Genomic DNA, 17,371 nt, shown 5'->3' on the forward strand with positions numbered 1-17,371 from the left:
TAGTGGTGAAAAGTGAAGTACTGTAAGTACATTTCCTCAAGTGCTGTACTTACGTATACAATTTGGAGGTACTACAGGAATGAGCATACCCTCATTGTGGTATTGCTACTTTTATTTAAGAAAATAAAACAATCCGAGTAGCTCTTCCACCACTTCACAGATTCTAGTACCGAAACACACCTGCGCTCAAAACAAGACCTGCGTATAGAGCAAGAGAGGCTTTTGCCCCGAGGGATGGATGGTGGGAGTGTAAAGAAGGCGATACCTTGAAACGATGAGGGGGAAATTAAATCTGTGAGTATTAGCCATTTTGCTTGTGTGAGACTTTTTCCCGTGGCTTTGGCTAGAGGGGACTCTGGGGTGCGTTTTAATCACCTGTGTGTAACATATCGAATGGCACCACCTGCATTCTGATCGTTTTACTCTGATGGCAGATGCCTCGATCCACAACGGGGCCAAACGGTATATGGCTGTTTCTTTCTCACAACAAGGCTATTTTGGTCCACATTACCATGTCAACATTCTACAGGTTCTGCTGCATTATAAAGCATTTCCAACAGGTGTCCAAACTCATATCAGACTTGCCTTACTCCTGTCTCCTGTCCTGTCATACTGTAATAACTGTTAACTGTACATAACAAAGCCACATGCAAATGCAGTGCATTACAACAATTGCATTGCACTACAGTCAGTGCATAATCAATATAGTCTTGTTGGCAGTATACCCAAATGTAAGCCATGCACTCACTCAATACAAAAACAAAAACAATTGGTGCAATGCCTTCTTCATTACACCTGTAACATGACATTATCCAACGTGCTTTATACATTCACCCAGTCACACACACACACACACACAGGTGGCAGAGGAAGCCATGCAAGGCACCAGCCCGCTCATCGGGAGCAGATAGCGGTTCTGTGTCTTGCTCATTTCAACACTAACAAACACAGGGGGAGCCGTGGGATCGAACCGGGGTTGGAAACCTCCTGCTTCATAAGCAGGCGCTCTACCTCCTGAGCGCCACTGCTTGCCTTTCATGCACGCGCTGCATTGCTATGATATTTACAGTCCAATTCATTGTGTGCCGTTCAAATAGCGATGTAGCCAAACCAGGTGTTCTTTCACATCTTGTGAATGGAACAGCACAAGGAGCAATATACTTACTTTCCTGGTAGCCCAGGTTCATGTCAAAACACTCAACATATGCATTTCACATGAATAATTTTTTTAGGAAGGACTCCCTGGGATATTATCAAATCTGTACTCGTGCCACGATTTCCCCCCAGGACAGACTTTAAGCATGTTCGTTGGTCAAGTGTCATTTTACGATGCGTTTGCTCAGGAGCCTGTTAGAGCTGCAATCCACATCTTTCATTTCATTAATTCATTTCTTACCAGAAACTCAGAACGCAACACGTGTGTTGCGGCCTTGCGGGCACCCCCACAGGGGTTTGTTAGTTATAGTTCCAGGGGGTCCACACAGCAAAATTAGTTGAATATCAATTTGACTATGTAATATAAATACTATTTAAAAAAAAATACAGAACCGTCTGATGTGAATGGTGCAAAAAAATAACTCTGCTATAGCCCATCATGCACCTGTGCACAGTGTGAAGCTCAACAGTGCCACTAGAGACATAGGGACAGACATTGCTGGGCATTGGAGTGCTAGCCTGCACCACTATGGTTTGCACCACTCATAAATAGTGTTGCCTCGGTCGGGAGGTTATAGTTACCAGTCGGCTGACTGGGTGGACCTCTTCTACACTCACCACAGGCAGACCTGTAACCTATTCTGGCTAGTATTCGACTAGCCGGAATAGGTCTGCAACACCGAGGAACCAGGGGTATATTCAAACTACAGTAGGCTATGTGATTGTAGATTGGTTATTTTCAAAGAGCGTATAGGCCTATGTAAAAGTGCTTAAAAAAATGTATGCTGTATAAATTCCCTCCTGGAAGTTGGAACCCCCTCAAGAACCCTTAGCTGTGTTGTGTAGGCCGATGAGAAAGAAACTCGGCCTGGGTCAGAGGGGCACATAGGCCTATAGGAGATGGAGAGAGCCCACCCCTTCTCATATTTTAGCCCCGATAAGAATCTACAGCGGTGGAAGAGGAGGAGGGCGAATTACTGCGAGTGAGTGATGTCTCTGTACATAGCCTACACTACAGTACAGAGATAAAAGTTTTTCAAATAAAATCTCAATGCGAATTTGCCCAGTGACCGCTATATATGTATGGGCCTAATACAGTGGGGTATATAAAAGAGACAAGGAATTACGCCTTCGTTCTTCGCGATAAATTTGCTTTTTGTCATGAAACGGGATTCTTTTTTTTGGGGGGGGGGGGGGGGGGGGTGAAAGTGCACAAAACGACAAAAGAGGGAGCGGCTTAACAGCCTACAAACTTTGCATTGTGCCAACTGCCAAGTAATAATGTAGTGTCGCGATCGAGCCTTTCCTCGGCGACAATGTGACATTTTGCTACACGATTATAACCTGTAGCCTATTATGCAACAGCACGGGACGACTTTTCAACGGGCGCTTTGCATCCTTTGCATCATGGAACTTTATATAAACGTATATAAGCAGCTCAAATCTCCACCACTCCAAAAGAAAATGGATGATCGCTTATTTATCCAAAACAAATACAGTCAAGAAGTTATGTATCAAGCGCTTTCTTTCTTACCTGTGGATTTTGAAAGGGGATGATGTATTAAAGTTGTGCTCTTCTTTCGGTCGACGCGTCTCAAGCTGAAAAACCACCGCGGCGTACGGATCAGGGCAATGGATGTGAGTGTGTGTGTGAGAGAGAGAGGGAGGGAGGGAGAGAGTCTGCGAGCACGTCGCTCTCTTCTCTTTCACTGTATTCAATGATGAGAGAGAGAGAGGGGGGGAGAGAGAGAGGGAGGGGGAGAAAGGGAGAGAGAGGGAGGGAGGGAGTGAGTGAATACCCGGTCGAGTAGAAGGCCCCGCCTCCTCCCGTTAAAAACATAATCGCTTATCGCATACATCTATGTTTACTGCTGGCAGCAGGAGCCACCAAAAAAAAAAAGTCCTCAAACTCTGAAAGGGTACACAGTGTAACCAAATGGACCCGGAGAGTGCATGTGGTTACATCTCCTTCAACTCCCTCAGAGTTATAAATTACACCCCCCCCCCCCCCCAACACTTATTCAAATTTCAAAAAGTTATGTAATTTCTGCTTAATAAGCTTCAGTAGAGACTAGGGAGAGAGAGCGAGAGAGAGAGAGGGAGAGAGAGAGTGGAACTTCCAAAGAATGCCCTTTTTTGGTTATCCTTCACAGAGCCCCTGAAAAGAAACTCCTCTGTCAAGAGTGATCATATGAAATGTTAATCTTCTTGGCTGAAAAAAGGGAGGGGGGTCTGTTAAAACACTCACACTAGCATGGCCCCTAGAACCTATTGAGATATTACTATAATTATTTGCATATATTGTTTGTTTTAAAAAAAAACATCCGGAGAGAGTATCGGTCGCCGGTCGGTGGTGGGCCTTTAAACCATTCTGGGCGGGAACCCCTATTGGTGTTTTAAGCATTATGTTACACTTTAGCTATTGAAAAATAGCAGATCTACAAGCTCATAGTGCGGCAAAGCTTGTAGATCTGCTTTTTTTAATATCGTGAAAATGTGGTGCAAATCTTTGAATATATATTCTTTCAAGGCGAACATTTTAACTAAACATTTTCAGATGGGGGTCGGCGGCCAATTACATATATTTTTGGGTGTCCTTAAGTTACATGAATATGTTTGAGAACGACTGACATAGAAACATTCAGAAAACAGTCAGGATTTGGAAGGCATTTGTATAATCGTCCTCAGGTCTAAATGGGTTGGGGAACAGAGCGACAGGCCAAAATACATTATGCTACAGTACAGTAAGAATGAATAATTTCATACCGCCCAAACTAAATACTTCTCAAATAAAGTATTCTGCATCATGTCACAGGTCTGCACTATAGCCATAATACTAATATAACGGCAAAGGCATGCTTGAAGGCGGGCTACGCCAGCCTAGGTCTACACAGGACAGAGATAAACTCGAACTTTTCGTGTAATCTTGGCCATAATTATGACCTCAATATAACCATTTTTTTCACAATTTTGATGACGTGTATATAATAGTGATTATGCAGTGATTATGTGTAGGTTTCAAAGTGTCAAAAATATTTTTTTAATTAATTATTTGCATTATTCATTAGTTTGCTTATTGCGAATGCAGTGAGCACTTACTATGAGACCTAGCAGATCATGTCTGTGTGTCTGTGTGTGTGTGTCTGTGTGTGTCCCCTTTGTGCCCATATATGGAGCTGAGTGATTTGTTTGTGATTGATGCAACACACTCCATATTTGGACGTATAGCTGCTTTGGGGACTCCTTATATGGTTATGGCTAAGTTAAAAACGTAACTTAAAAATAACTTCACTAAAAAAAGAATAACTTAAAAATAAATCTTAAAAAAACCCAAATATGTACGAGCTGCGTTCGCTTCCCGCGTTTGCGCGTCTTACTGGTCCTATATCCTATATAATAAAATTGGCTTAAGGGAGGGCCAGCCGGCAGGATAACCCAGACCATATAAGGAGTTCTCAATGCAGCTACCAAATATGGATTGTGTCATCATGGCATCAGGCACAGACAAACTATAGTCAGCTGAGCTCCATATATAGGCCTACTGATGCCACAGGATATAATACTGTAAAGGCACAAGGACTTTGAGACAGATCTCCATACCTGGGCATCTCAAATTGGTGCAACTCCAGATAGTAGGTTGCTCACAAATAAAACGTTTTCAAATCAGTTTCAACAACTTACATTTCGTCACAACACGTGTCACATTTGCCATCGACAATGAAAGTAGAATTTACGTCATGTGTCTGAACCAATCGGCTATTTTTAAACACAGTGCGACTGTTTTAATTCAGCTCATGGTAAGAGCGCCCCTCACTTCACACGGGTGTGATTTTTCTTTACAAAGAAAAAAAGCACACACACACGAGACACCCTCCCCTTTTGTTATTTTGTTTGTCAGTGAGGTTGCTGTCTTGCTGAGGATGCTGAGTTACCCAATGCACGTACAATAGTTGCACTGTTCAACATGCTACTATGAAATACATAACCCCACCATCCCCACCCCCTGTGGTGACATACTCCCCCATCCTTTGTCTTCCCCTTAAAACAATGATGATGGGAACAAAGGATGGATTTAAGAGCATTAAGACCATCACTCCACACAGTGGTGTGGCTTAGGCAAATTGAGAGTGTGTGTGCGTGCGTGCATGCGTGCAAATGTTCCCGCAAGAAAAGTAGAATTTGAGAATTGTGAGGACAATTCAAGGTTCATGGTTGTTTGGCTTCCAATCGTCCTGATAATCACAACATGATTTAGGGTTGAAACTGATTTACGTTGGACTTCAAATATTCAGGTTGGGATTTGTATTTGTCATTTAGAGGTCAGGCTGGTTCAGTGGCCTAACAAACATAACGTGGGTTTTAAAGGTATCCCTGATTTGTACTTGGTTGCATGTTGGGGTCAATAGAAGATCTACAAGCTCACAGTCAGCATCAGCGTGTCACGTTCTTAGCTTGTAGATGTGCTAATTTGGAGTTTACAGTTAAGGTTTAACACATTTAGACGTGGCACAACGTTCTTATACCTTTGAATCTGGGTTCTACCTCTGTGACTCATTAGTTGTTGCTATACATGTAGCAACATGAATGGTACAACATGGTGCATTTATATAGTGCCTTTATTCAAGGCGCTTTGGAGAGATTGTGCATTACATTCACCCATCCACACACACACATTCATACACCGATGACAGAGGAAACCATGCAAGGCACCAACCTGCACATCGGGAGCAAAATAGGGGTTCAGCTTCTTGCTCAAGGACACTTTGGCACAGCCCGGTTCTACCCCTGAGCCACCATCGCCCTGTGTGTGTGTGTGTGTGTGTGTGTGTGTATATATAATTATATATATATATATATATATATATATATATATATATCAAACATTATTTATGAATACGAATTTGAAGGTTTTCAGAAAAATTACAGTTATAGGTCATGCACTTAGAAGGCCTTTTTAGAATCCGCCTCAGCTCTAAATGGGTTAAAATGCGAAACAATCATAAAACCGCTGTCTTAAAATGCCGATGTGCTCACAAGAATGATACACTCGCACAATACGAGAGAGACAGAGAGAGATTTCATTGAGGTGGTTCAATTTAAAACCATTATCTGAAACATTTCTATTCCTCAGAAATATGATGCCTAGTCGCGATAAACCTGTCATCCTTTATTCACAGAGTTTGTGCAGTCTCCTGCGTTCCCAAAATGCATTTGCACGCAACGTCTCTTGGCCCAAAAAGCCCAGTGTTATTCTGATGCAAAATCTCTCCACAGCCTAATTCAATTGCAACAAGTGATGCTTTTTGGATAGGGTGTGTTTACAGTGGGTGAAATGTCCATAAGCACTTTACCTGACATCCCTAATTTTGGGCAAGTCATATAAGCCAAATGTAAAAAAATAAATAAAAAAAATAGCTGATATACAACCTCACAAAGTATCACAAAGAAAACGTTTTGCAGTCGACGCAAAGAAATAGTAGGCTACATACAGTACATTGCATGACAATTTCTTCTCGTACATTATTTTATGTTATTATGGGACCAAGGGACCAAGCCACAACACATGCGTCTCCTCATGACGAACAACTTTCGTGCTCTGACTTTTGAACTCTGACCTTTAGTACACCCGCCATTTTGAATTATATGAAAAACAGTTCAAATCTATCTCCTCCCAGGATCTATGATCAAAATGCACGAAAACTTCTACACGTGAACTTTGGACCTATACGGACCAAAAATCGTAGTACTGTACATACGTTTTTATGAGCCAATGAAAATGGCTGTTTTGTGAAAATTCTTCTTCTGCCCCTAATACATAAATACAGCATCATATCCGGGTACCGACAACTCAGCCCTGAATCTTATTTGTGCATATTGTTCTTATTGTGTATTGTCTTCTTTCTTGGTCCTGCCTTATCACTGCTTGCAGCTATATTTATTATTATTAATTTGTTTATGAAGGTTTTATGAGTCAATGGAAATTGCAGTTTAATGAAAAAGTTTGGTAGAGGGTCATGCCAAAACCAGTCTTACTCCAATTGGCCAAAGGGGGGCGCTATAGCAATCGTTTGAAAATGAAATCTTTGGATAGGCATAACTCATGCCTCGTTTGGCCAAAAGCCATGGACCTTGTTTACACATGGTTTGGCTCATGCAGAACACATCTGTCACTTTGACCAGTAAGCAAAATGCTTAAACCAGATTTTCTGTCAGGATTTCTTTTTAACAGTTTGCGTGAAAGGTTCTACACACAGTCTATGGACCATTATCTGAAATCCCAGTTGAAGAGAAGTTTTACGTGAAAATGTGAGAAATAATATAGCTGCAAGCTGTGATAACGGACATAACTCATGCCTCGTTTGGCCAAATACCATGGAACTGGTTTAACTGTATGACTAATGCGGAACACATCTGTCACTTTAACATGCTCATTTGTAAATTGTATGGTCTTCTTTCTCTCAACTCCAGTGTTCTATGTTTCTATGGATTATTGTGAATATTGTAGTTTTTCGAGCGGTGCCTATAACTGCTCCAATGTCTGTCTGTCTATGCATGTATACTGTTTGGGGTACGAACAGCTGCAATACCGCTGGGTGACCTAAAGTGGCACTGTTGAGCAGCCTAAAAGGGCCATTCACACCGAGCACTATAACCGCAGCCAAGCCAGCGGTGTTGTTGAGCAGCCTGCACCACTCGGTTCACACAGGTGTGATTTGTCTCATTACTGGGTCACATCTTTTCGCAGCTATATTATTATCATCATTACAATCTTAGTGTTCTGCCAGTTATTTAGGGACCCACTTGCAATGTCCTCGCCACCAGAACACACATTGAGAACCGCGCTGTTCCAGAACGTCGTTCACTTTCTGTATTCTGCATTCTCAGGTGTTTATACTTCAGCTATAAAATAAGGTTGAGTTTATGCCTCGTCTTGTCAGGGTTGTAGTCGTGAGCGAGACATATTGTATTAGCTTTACTTCATGTTTGGGGTTCCGCTGCCACCACTGGGAAAACAAAAAAAGAGAGCGATATGTAAACAGAGCGTTGTTACATCTGAGTGTGCTGTGTGAGTGAGCTATGGTGCAGTGGCACATAAAGAACTCAAACACAGCGAGTCCAACTCCAAGTATAGATACTCCTGGGAGTCTTGGCCAAATATTACTCAATATTGTGAAATTTGCTCGTATCAAATTTGTACTTGTGAAACGTAACTGAAATACTGTCCACCACGGATGGTGACGGCTGCATTTACTGTAGCAGGGATTGGGGACTGTGTACAGAGATGTTTTTTCCATGTTTATCTGGCCACAAACTGAGGGAACTTTATGGGTTTTGGCTGTTTGTTAACATGGTGCATTTGCATTTACAACAGCTGTCAGGGCTGGCAATGAGACCGCAGCCTGGCCTATGTAAATGTGCATCTTTAGATTCACTAACAGTTCATGTACGCATGCTTACACATGCACGAACGCGCACACACTTTAAATATATGTATCATTTTTGACTGGTGTAACCACTCCTATAGACAGCTATGTTAGTGTGTCCCTGTGTCCGAGCATGAAAATATATAGCGTTTGTTCACCACCAGGTGTTGTTGCACAGCCTAACACACAGACACAGACCAGGGAGGAGGGCAGTACAGTACAGTACAGTACAGTACAGTACAGTACAGTACAGTACAGTACAGCTCACTTCAGACGGGTCTGATTTGCCTCTGATTTGAGGCCTCAATGTTGTAATTTACTTGGAAGTTGCAGGTGAAGAAATTCCACAGAAAAAGGGAGTTTGAATCTCAATAAGGGGAAGTGCACCTAGCCTGGTTCAGTCATCATAATTAGCAAATATATGACATGTGTGTGCTCAACGCTCATATACAATCAGTATATCAGTTAATATAAAATGAGTTCAATATGGAAGGTGGGATAAAGTAAGAACTGAATTATGGTAAATCAGTGGTTCTCTACCTTTTCTGAGCACTGGGCCAGTAGCATATTTCAGGTAATTAATGACCGATAAGGGCTTGATAAAATGTGTTGTGCGTACTGCGTACTACTGCGTAGTATCATGCCACGAATTGTTCATTTCCAAGCCTTTCCCCCCACGCTTATTAATTGAAATACAAGTCCTTACTGCAGCCAGCTCGCGTTCAAATCCGACCCAGGCCCTTTTGTTACATGTCATACCCTTGCTCTCTTTCATGTCTCTACACTCGCTGTCAATCAACTTCAATCAACAATTTCCTCGCATCCTTGTGCCTTAGTTAAAACTGACCCATTTCAACCAAGTTTACAACACGAATTACAAAGTTCACTTTAGCATTAGAGCAAGAAAAACAATGTACATAACATAAAAAAAAAAGAAAATCACACAGACAAACACATTCATGAATCAGCATATCACGTTGCAACACTTTGAGAGCTTATGTCTTCTGATTTTGGCTTTAGGGTCAGGGTTTAAAATTGCATTTTTGTACCAACTGCTTTAGGTGCTGGTTAAACACAGCTCATGACATGTTGACGACCTAGTCATAGTGAGGACCTAGTCATACTGACGGCCTATCCCGATTGGCTGCCTCGTCTGCCTCCTCTGGCCAATGGGACAGCAAGCAACGCCATGAACACCACAGTCACAACACTACACTACACAACGCTCCGACACTAGTATGTACTATAGCAGGTATGTGGACATTGACGACAGCACAACCCATCGTCTGCACACGTCATGAACAGTCCAAAGTCCAAACAGACACGCTCCGACACTAGGCACACGACAGGCACGCATGCATGTGGGAATTAAACGCAGGCAACTTTGTGAGCTTGTTAGCTCCGCTATTTACAATAGAACATCTAACCACAGCTGCGAGGTTGTGACAGCTAGAGAAACATACTCGGACAGTTAAAAGGGGGGTGCACAACGGACGGATAGCGCTTGTTTATTACCCTATCCTTGTTCATATATAATGCCATGTACTGTAGGTCGACATAATGCTATAACTCTGTGAGTTCATGTTGTGATAATAATATAGCAGCAGCAGCCTACTATTCTATGCCAGTCAACTGTCTTCCTTCCGTGTGCATTGTGTGCATAAAAGCAGCTGGTTTAAGAAATGGCATTCATAAAAGTGTACAATTATAAAACGATTTAGAATGGCCACAAATGATTTGATTGCATGTTCCCTCTCTCAATGCATAGCAATACACGGAGGACAGTTGGCGGAACTAAAAGTGTCAATGCCATCATGTAGAAATTACTCAATATTCCAAAACCAGTAAAAGTCCTGTATTCAAAATGTTTACTTGTGTAAAAGTAAAAATCACCCCTGTGTGAAGTGAGCGGTGCAACTATATACATTTATTGTTGTACCGTGGTCTGTATACTGTGTAGTGCACTCTGCTCTCTACTTTACTCTGTGCTGTACTCTACTGGCCACCTTAGGTGGTGCAGCTTTCCGTGCTTGGACATAAAGTACATACAGAGATTACAGACACAGGGACAGACATACGGACACACATAGCTCCGTAATAATGGAGCGGAGGCACCACGAAGTATGGGCATCAAAATATACTTTAAGTACTAAAGTCAAACTTTCAAATAATAGCCGATAGTGTAGTGATAGCTTAATACAATCTCAAAACACACCACGATGCAACCTATGGATGCAAAATAGTGTGACTCTGAGCTGAGCTTAGATGTAGATCTAGTATAAAATAGGCCATAGCACTTGCCCTAGCCTTGACGACCTTAAGGCTAGGGCAAGGTTAAGAATATAATTTAGAGGCATCCTATATAATTTACAAGTATAGCTTCAGTGTACAGATTATTTTACATACTGTGCGCACATCACGCGTGTGTGTGTGTGTGTGTGTGTGTGTGTGTGTGTGATTATACAATTACACTAGCAAGTAAAGCAGTCAAATAATTGCGTCTGATATATAGAACGATTTTAATACTGAAGGGTAGTAAAATTACTTGCATATCATCTCTTGGGTGGAAACCGCATATGTCCAAAACTGTTACTTTTCCAGATTAAAATTAAATAGCAAAAGCAGCAGATCTACAAGCTCAAAGCGTTGCACTTTGCGTCGTGTTTCGACCATGTATATTTGCTCACTTTTGATGCCTTTGTGTGACGCTGTGTATAGTGTGATCAAGTAGGGCAGTCGTTTACAAAATAAATAAACAAATGAATAAATAAATATGTAGACAAGTAGGTTTCTGTTCCGACAGCCACGATATATAGTGCAGCACTTGAGTAAATGTACTTTACCACCATCCACTGACTGAGGATTTTACTAGCGTAAGCGGGGACCTTAAGTGTGCTGCCAGATGGCAGCGATGGAGACAATGAGGCCAGGGTACACTTTATCACAAGCACAAGCCCCTGATCCGGGTCCAAGTACTGCCATCAGTGTCGCACGTCAAAGAGATATGGCGTTAACTCGTACACATGGGCAACTGGCGGCCCAGGGGTTACATCTCTGTGTGGGCTATAACCCGGAGGGGGATGCAGAGCTTTTGGTCATTGCTTAGTTTAGCATCTTTTACTCATTGGTATTTTGTTTTGACGTTGTTTTCAATTTCAGTTCAATATTTGGGGGCGAGAACCAACAGGGTCAGAAACATAGCAGATCTACATACACACGCACACCAGCTTGTGTAGTGTAGATCTTCTATTTTTGAATACGTTGTATTTTCAAAGATTTTGACAACAAGGCCTACAAACTCGCATGGTTTTGTACAGTGTACACTACGCCCGGAACATGGCCCATGGTGACATTGATCATTTCTGTTTTAAAAGCTTCTAATATTTTATTTATGCCCCAAATTCTATAAATCTCACAGTATTAAGGCAACCGGCTGGTTCCACCACACGCCGCACAAGGTGCCCTTTTCACTTGAGCACCTGCCCCTCTAAATGTCTGTGCATGCCACTGTTTGGCTGTTTGACCCCTGGGGGTGCCCAGACCCCTTTTTGAACTGCTGGCTTATAGTGTGCTTATAGTGCCATTTGTTGCACAAAAGTAGTGAAATAGCAGATCTACAAGCACACGCAGTGTTCATTTTGTTGACTAAGACCAAGACTAAAATACTAGAAAATTTCAGATGACTAAAACCAAATGGTGTGTTATTCAAATATTATACTAATACTTTTCTACTTTGATTTAAGTAAAATTGTGTATAGATAGCATTTCTAAATTGTGGCATTGCTACTTGTACTTAATTAATAATCCGAGTACCACCACCACAGGATGTTGCAGAAGTCATATGGCCGCGTGCCAGAGGGCTATATCGCACTTGACAGCGCCTTTAGGCCAGGAGAGCTTAAGAGGACGGCTCAGACATGCTGAGCTGGCTCCCCCGAGACCATGATAGCCTATACCTGCTACACCTTCCACCTTGTCAGATAGATGTCTTTAGTTGCTGGGTCCTGCCAAGGGACGATAATATGCACCACTCTAGAGTCGGGGGCTTGTCATTCAGACTTTAAAATTAAATATGGTCCATATTGGATGGATGCTATACATGTATGTATGGCAATGACTTCCTCTGTACAAAATATCTAATAACCTTGTGTGCATGCGTGAGTGTGTGTGTGTGTGTGTGTGTGTGTGTGTGTGTGTGTGTGTGTGTGGCACTTGCCAATACATTCCTTTTGAAATCCACACAGGCTTACAGTGCAATGCTGCCATGTTTTACCTTAGATATACAGGTTGTGAGCATGCAGCCTACCTAGTACCTATACAGTCAAATCTTGACTCAGTGTTCAATCATGGCTGATGTCCGCAGACAGCACCTAACAGGAATTCAGCCCAGAGCTATTTGAGTAGGCTACTATATGAAGAATAATATCAAATACCTGAACAACAATCTTCACTGGTCATCATTCATTCTCCAGTATAGATTAAGCAGTTAGTTAAAATCAACAAACAAGTGCTTGGGTTGGACTTAATGTTGGAGCGACCTGGAGTCGCCCAGGGTTCTGTACTGGGACCACTGGACATGTCAAAGAGCTGGAGAAACTTGAGCCATGCGGGTGGGTGACAGTCGAGTCAAGTCTAATTTATATGCTCTTTTGCGTGCTGAAAATACAAGCAGACATACAGGCTCACAACGCGTTGCTGGTGTTGTGAGCTTATAGGTTGGCTATTTGCAACGTGCGACACTGTCATGCTATCAAGTATGCCGCGCATCAGGCCGGGTCTTAATCCCTATTTGAGTCTGACAGGCTTATGCATGCTACATGCAACAGATTGTAATAAATCACTTTACATAATGTGAAATGGAAATAAGGCATGGAAGGATGTCATCGGGGCTATAGGGCAGGGGAAAGGTTCAAGGCCATATTGATCATGTGCTGTTAAACCAACACTTTCCATAAATGAGGCTTTGGTAGGAAAAAAAAGCGCAAAAAAAAGGCAAAAAAAAAGAGGCGTTTGCAGTAATCCACATGGGTTCACATGGCAATATCTCCAACTCTTACATTGTATATTAACTCACACTAATTGCAGTTTGCAGTTACAATAGGCTGTGTAAGCACTAGAAAGCCCGTCAACAGATTTAGCAGTTTGCATGGCTCTCAAAGTACTACTAGAGAACAGTTATTATGGTCATTTGTAATGATGGCATATGATTTTTCCCTCAGTGCTGTCCTGATGTCACCCTTAGGGCACCCAACAGCAGCTATACTGTACATACTGTAGCGCAGTTGCAGGTTATTCGCCATTGACGCAAATCTGTAGCCTATTGGTAACAAACAAAAATAGCAGCGACACAACAGAAGATTGTTTCATCTATTCCCATTCCGGTTTCACTTGCTCATAATAAAGACAGATTCAATAAGGGAGGAAGGGGTGTTAGGGAAGATCAATAAAGTCTGTGATTCTTAACCTTTTCCAATCCAAGGGCCCATAAACCTCATAGTGTTAATTTAACTGCAAATGGACCCATACAGGTCTGTACGTCACACTTGCAGGTATTTGGTTCCCAACAATCAATCATTTACCTAAGGACCCCCGGCCGTCACTCCCAGACCCCACTTTTGAGTAATATTCTTCGGTAAATATGCTATTTTCCCCTCAATGTTAGCCCCTGAAAAGGGACGTTTCCCTGTTCATAAAATGCAAAACCAAAACCGTCTTTGTATTGGCGAGTAGCGAAAACGTTATTTTTATTTGAGCAGAAAGTCGAGAAGCTGGACTGCAATTTAACGCGAGGGCATTGAAAGTCCCATACTGTATATAGCTCTAATGCAACGGCATAGCAACGTGGCATTAGGGCTATGGACCAGAGCTACCCGGACCCTATGTGTTGAGCCGCTGACGTACAAAGAAGGCCCCCAAAGTCTGACATCGTCACGTCCCCCTCCACCATAATGAAGATGACGGTTGGCCCCTTGATGTGTGGATCACACAGTGGAGACTTTGATACACGATACACACTTCACGATGAGCCTGTATTACCAACCATCTAGACCGAAACTATAGGGCTTTCTAGAAGCACGTTTTCCAGGGATGGACAAAGTACTCAACCCCAGTCCTTGAGCATTAATACGCCTGCTACTACTCAAAGGTTGCTCAGTCAATTTTTTTGTTAAATTACTGTATTAAAAAGTACACATTACAAAGTACTATTTTCTCTTTTAATATCACTGTGTTACTGTGTTGAAATGTAATCAATAAAAAAAAGAAATGTAGTGGAATCAAAGCACACCATTTGTCTTGCATTTGAAATGCAGTGTAGCGAAAGTCATTAAGTACTTGAAAATACTAAGTCCCAAGTAAAGTACAGATACTCTGAAAAAATGCACAGTACTCAAGTAACCACTGATAGTTTCTTGCTTGTTTCAGTGTAAGCTACACTGACACACAATAACGCTCTGAAAAGCGTACTGCCAGTGCCAACAGAGTTGCTGCTGCTGCTGCTGCTGTGGGCAGAAACCTCACATCTCCAATCTTTTTGTGCTTTGCTTGTTAATTAATGGCCTCATTTATCGTACAAGAGGGTTGCGCAAAAGTAGTGAAAATAGCCCATCTACAAGCTCACAGTTGTTGTGCTATTTCAGCTATTTCTGAAATATTGTGAAGGTGGTCAAGTGTGGGTTTTATTGTTACTATTGAAGTAGAGCGTGTGACTAATAACTACATTGTACCCTTTTGGCAAAAAAGGTTTTGTCTTCCCTCCCGTTTCCTGAAAAGTATACAGTGTTCGACATACAAGGTTTCCAAACCAACAGCAGCGGAATATAACATTGCGCGGGGATGTTTGATATTACCGTGGATAGTGGAGACCCCATCTGTGTCCAATCAGAGCCGGGGGCCATGTGTTCAACTCATGAACAGCAAGTCAAAAAAGAAAAAGAAAGAAAGAAAGAAAGAAAGAAAGGGAAAAAAAGACACGCCGACGTGAACTTGAACTCGGGGGCGATGTTAATGAAATTGTAATTATGAATATAATAGATAAGTGCAATCGGCATTGCTTGCATTTTTGTCGACAACCAGAGAGCATTCCTGCAATTCATACGTGTGTTGTAAAGCATTGTGATGAATTGCTTTTGTTGTGTGAGCTATGGGATGCTGGAAGAATCTGTCTCTCTATATGTCTGTCCGTCTTACAATCTTTTCTGGCTGCTAAACTGCTTAAAGTACCAACTCTATATTGTATGATTGATTGCAGTAGTTCTCAAACGTTTTTATGTCAAGGACCCCAAAATGTATGCTTTTGGCCGTAGAGCCATATCTGAATAAATACAGAAAAAATATCTTGGACTCCAATATAGTACTGTAAATATAAACATATAGGGAGGGGGGTCTCACCTGGTAGAGAGCGTACTATATGAAGGCTGGTCCATGCAGGTTTGAGTCCAACCCAAGGCCCTGCTATGATAAATACAACAATTAAAGTAAGAAAAAAACAACAACACACAAAGATAATTTAGCTTAGGACCCGTGGAACCCCCTGCATGACCATCTGGGAGCCCCTGGACCCTAACTCTCTGAGAACCAGTACTGTAAACCTTTTAAATTCAAGGACCCCCGTAGGGTATAGCCTATGCATTAGGCCAAAATGAATTCAACTAAAGTGACTTTGAGAAAGCTGTTTTTTCTTTTTACTTAATTGTCATTTTTTTTGTGCTATACAGTTCAGTTGCAACGTCACCGAAAATACATTTCCAGGTGGGTTGCCAATTTCATGCAAACATTTATTTTATCATAACGATTATTTATCATCTTCAATTCATAGTGTTGTCTGCTTTGTATTTATTTTGTGTCATCCAATTTCACTTCTTGATCCTGTATGAGTTCTCGTTCCTGATTGGATAATAATTGGTATCCCAACCTGAACATGTTCTTTTCTGTTGACAGACACTTAAAGCCTTTTTATATTAGTTTGATTCTGTGCTTCTTTACGCACTTTGAACATTGTAGGGCAGAGTTTTCAGAGTGACAGTTCAATAACTTCTAGAGTGCAGACTAGATTCCAGTTCTTCCACCAGTGTCAATTTGTAGCAGTACAAGCTAACTATACTGTATGCTTTATATTAATATCGGCACCCTGTGCCTTCGTGCTGCTGCTGCATATTAAAGCCTAAAGTCCCCACGCCTCAGCCCTCAATTAAACTGAACGGTATTTAGTATACAATGCATGATAAAGTTGACTACGTTACTAAGTCATTTTGTTTACCTTGTGTGTTCCATTTAGACCTGAGCGGCTAGTGGTCTTGGAGCAGCAGGTGACGCTGATTGTGCTGAGTTGCTTCAGCATCCTAACCTATACTGCCACTCACAGGCGAAAGTTAGTAGTGCATGGGAGAAAGCATTGTGAACAGATACCTTTGGTATTATGAATAATTAACAATTAATTTGCCAATGATTAACACTGAAGCTACAATATTTCACCAGCTCTTTTAGTGTGTATAATACACTACACATAGGTGAAATGCATTTTGTCCCATCAGAGAGGGTCTTGTATGGCAGGGAAATAGGCCTACCAGGGTTAAACCACCCAATTGTGGAATTCAATTTCATTCATGTTTCTGAATGAAAATGGAATTGGAATGGATCAGTTACTTTCTTAATGATTATTTTATTAAATCCTTTTTTGATTAATCAAATAACAGAGAGGAATATTAACCACTTAAGCTTATTGTATAGCCTACTTTAAGCTCAAAAGTATCATGCAAAAATAACATGCTATTTTCACTATTTCTGACATTTCT

General features: G+C 41.6%; 1 protein-coding gene across 1 annotated transcript in view; it reads right to left on the reverse strand.

Annotated features, from left to right (window-relative positions):
* The window catches only part of cald1a (caldesmon 1a), a 105,817-nt gene extending 102,954 nt beyond the window's left edge, over positions 1 to 2,863 (reverse strand). The window contains exon 1 of the mRNA XM_080757624.1: positions 2,690 to 2,863. The gene's annotated coding sequence lies outside the window, so the exon portion shown is untranslated. The remainder of the gene's footprint in view (positions 1 to 2,689) is intronic.
* Between the last annotated feature and the right edge of the window lie 14,508 nt (positions 2,864 to 17,371).

The sequence above is a fragment of the Protomyctophum bolini genome (assembly GCF_963924005.1).
Source record: "Protomyctophum bolini genome assembly, chromosome: 23".
Lineage (NCBI taxonomy): Eukaryota > Metazoa > Chordata > Actinopteri > Myctophiformes > Myctophidae > Protomyctophum > Protomyctophum bolini.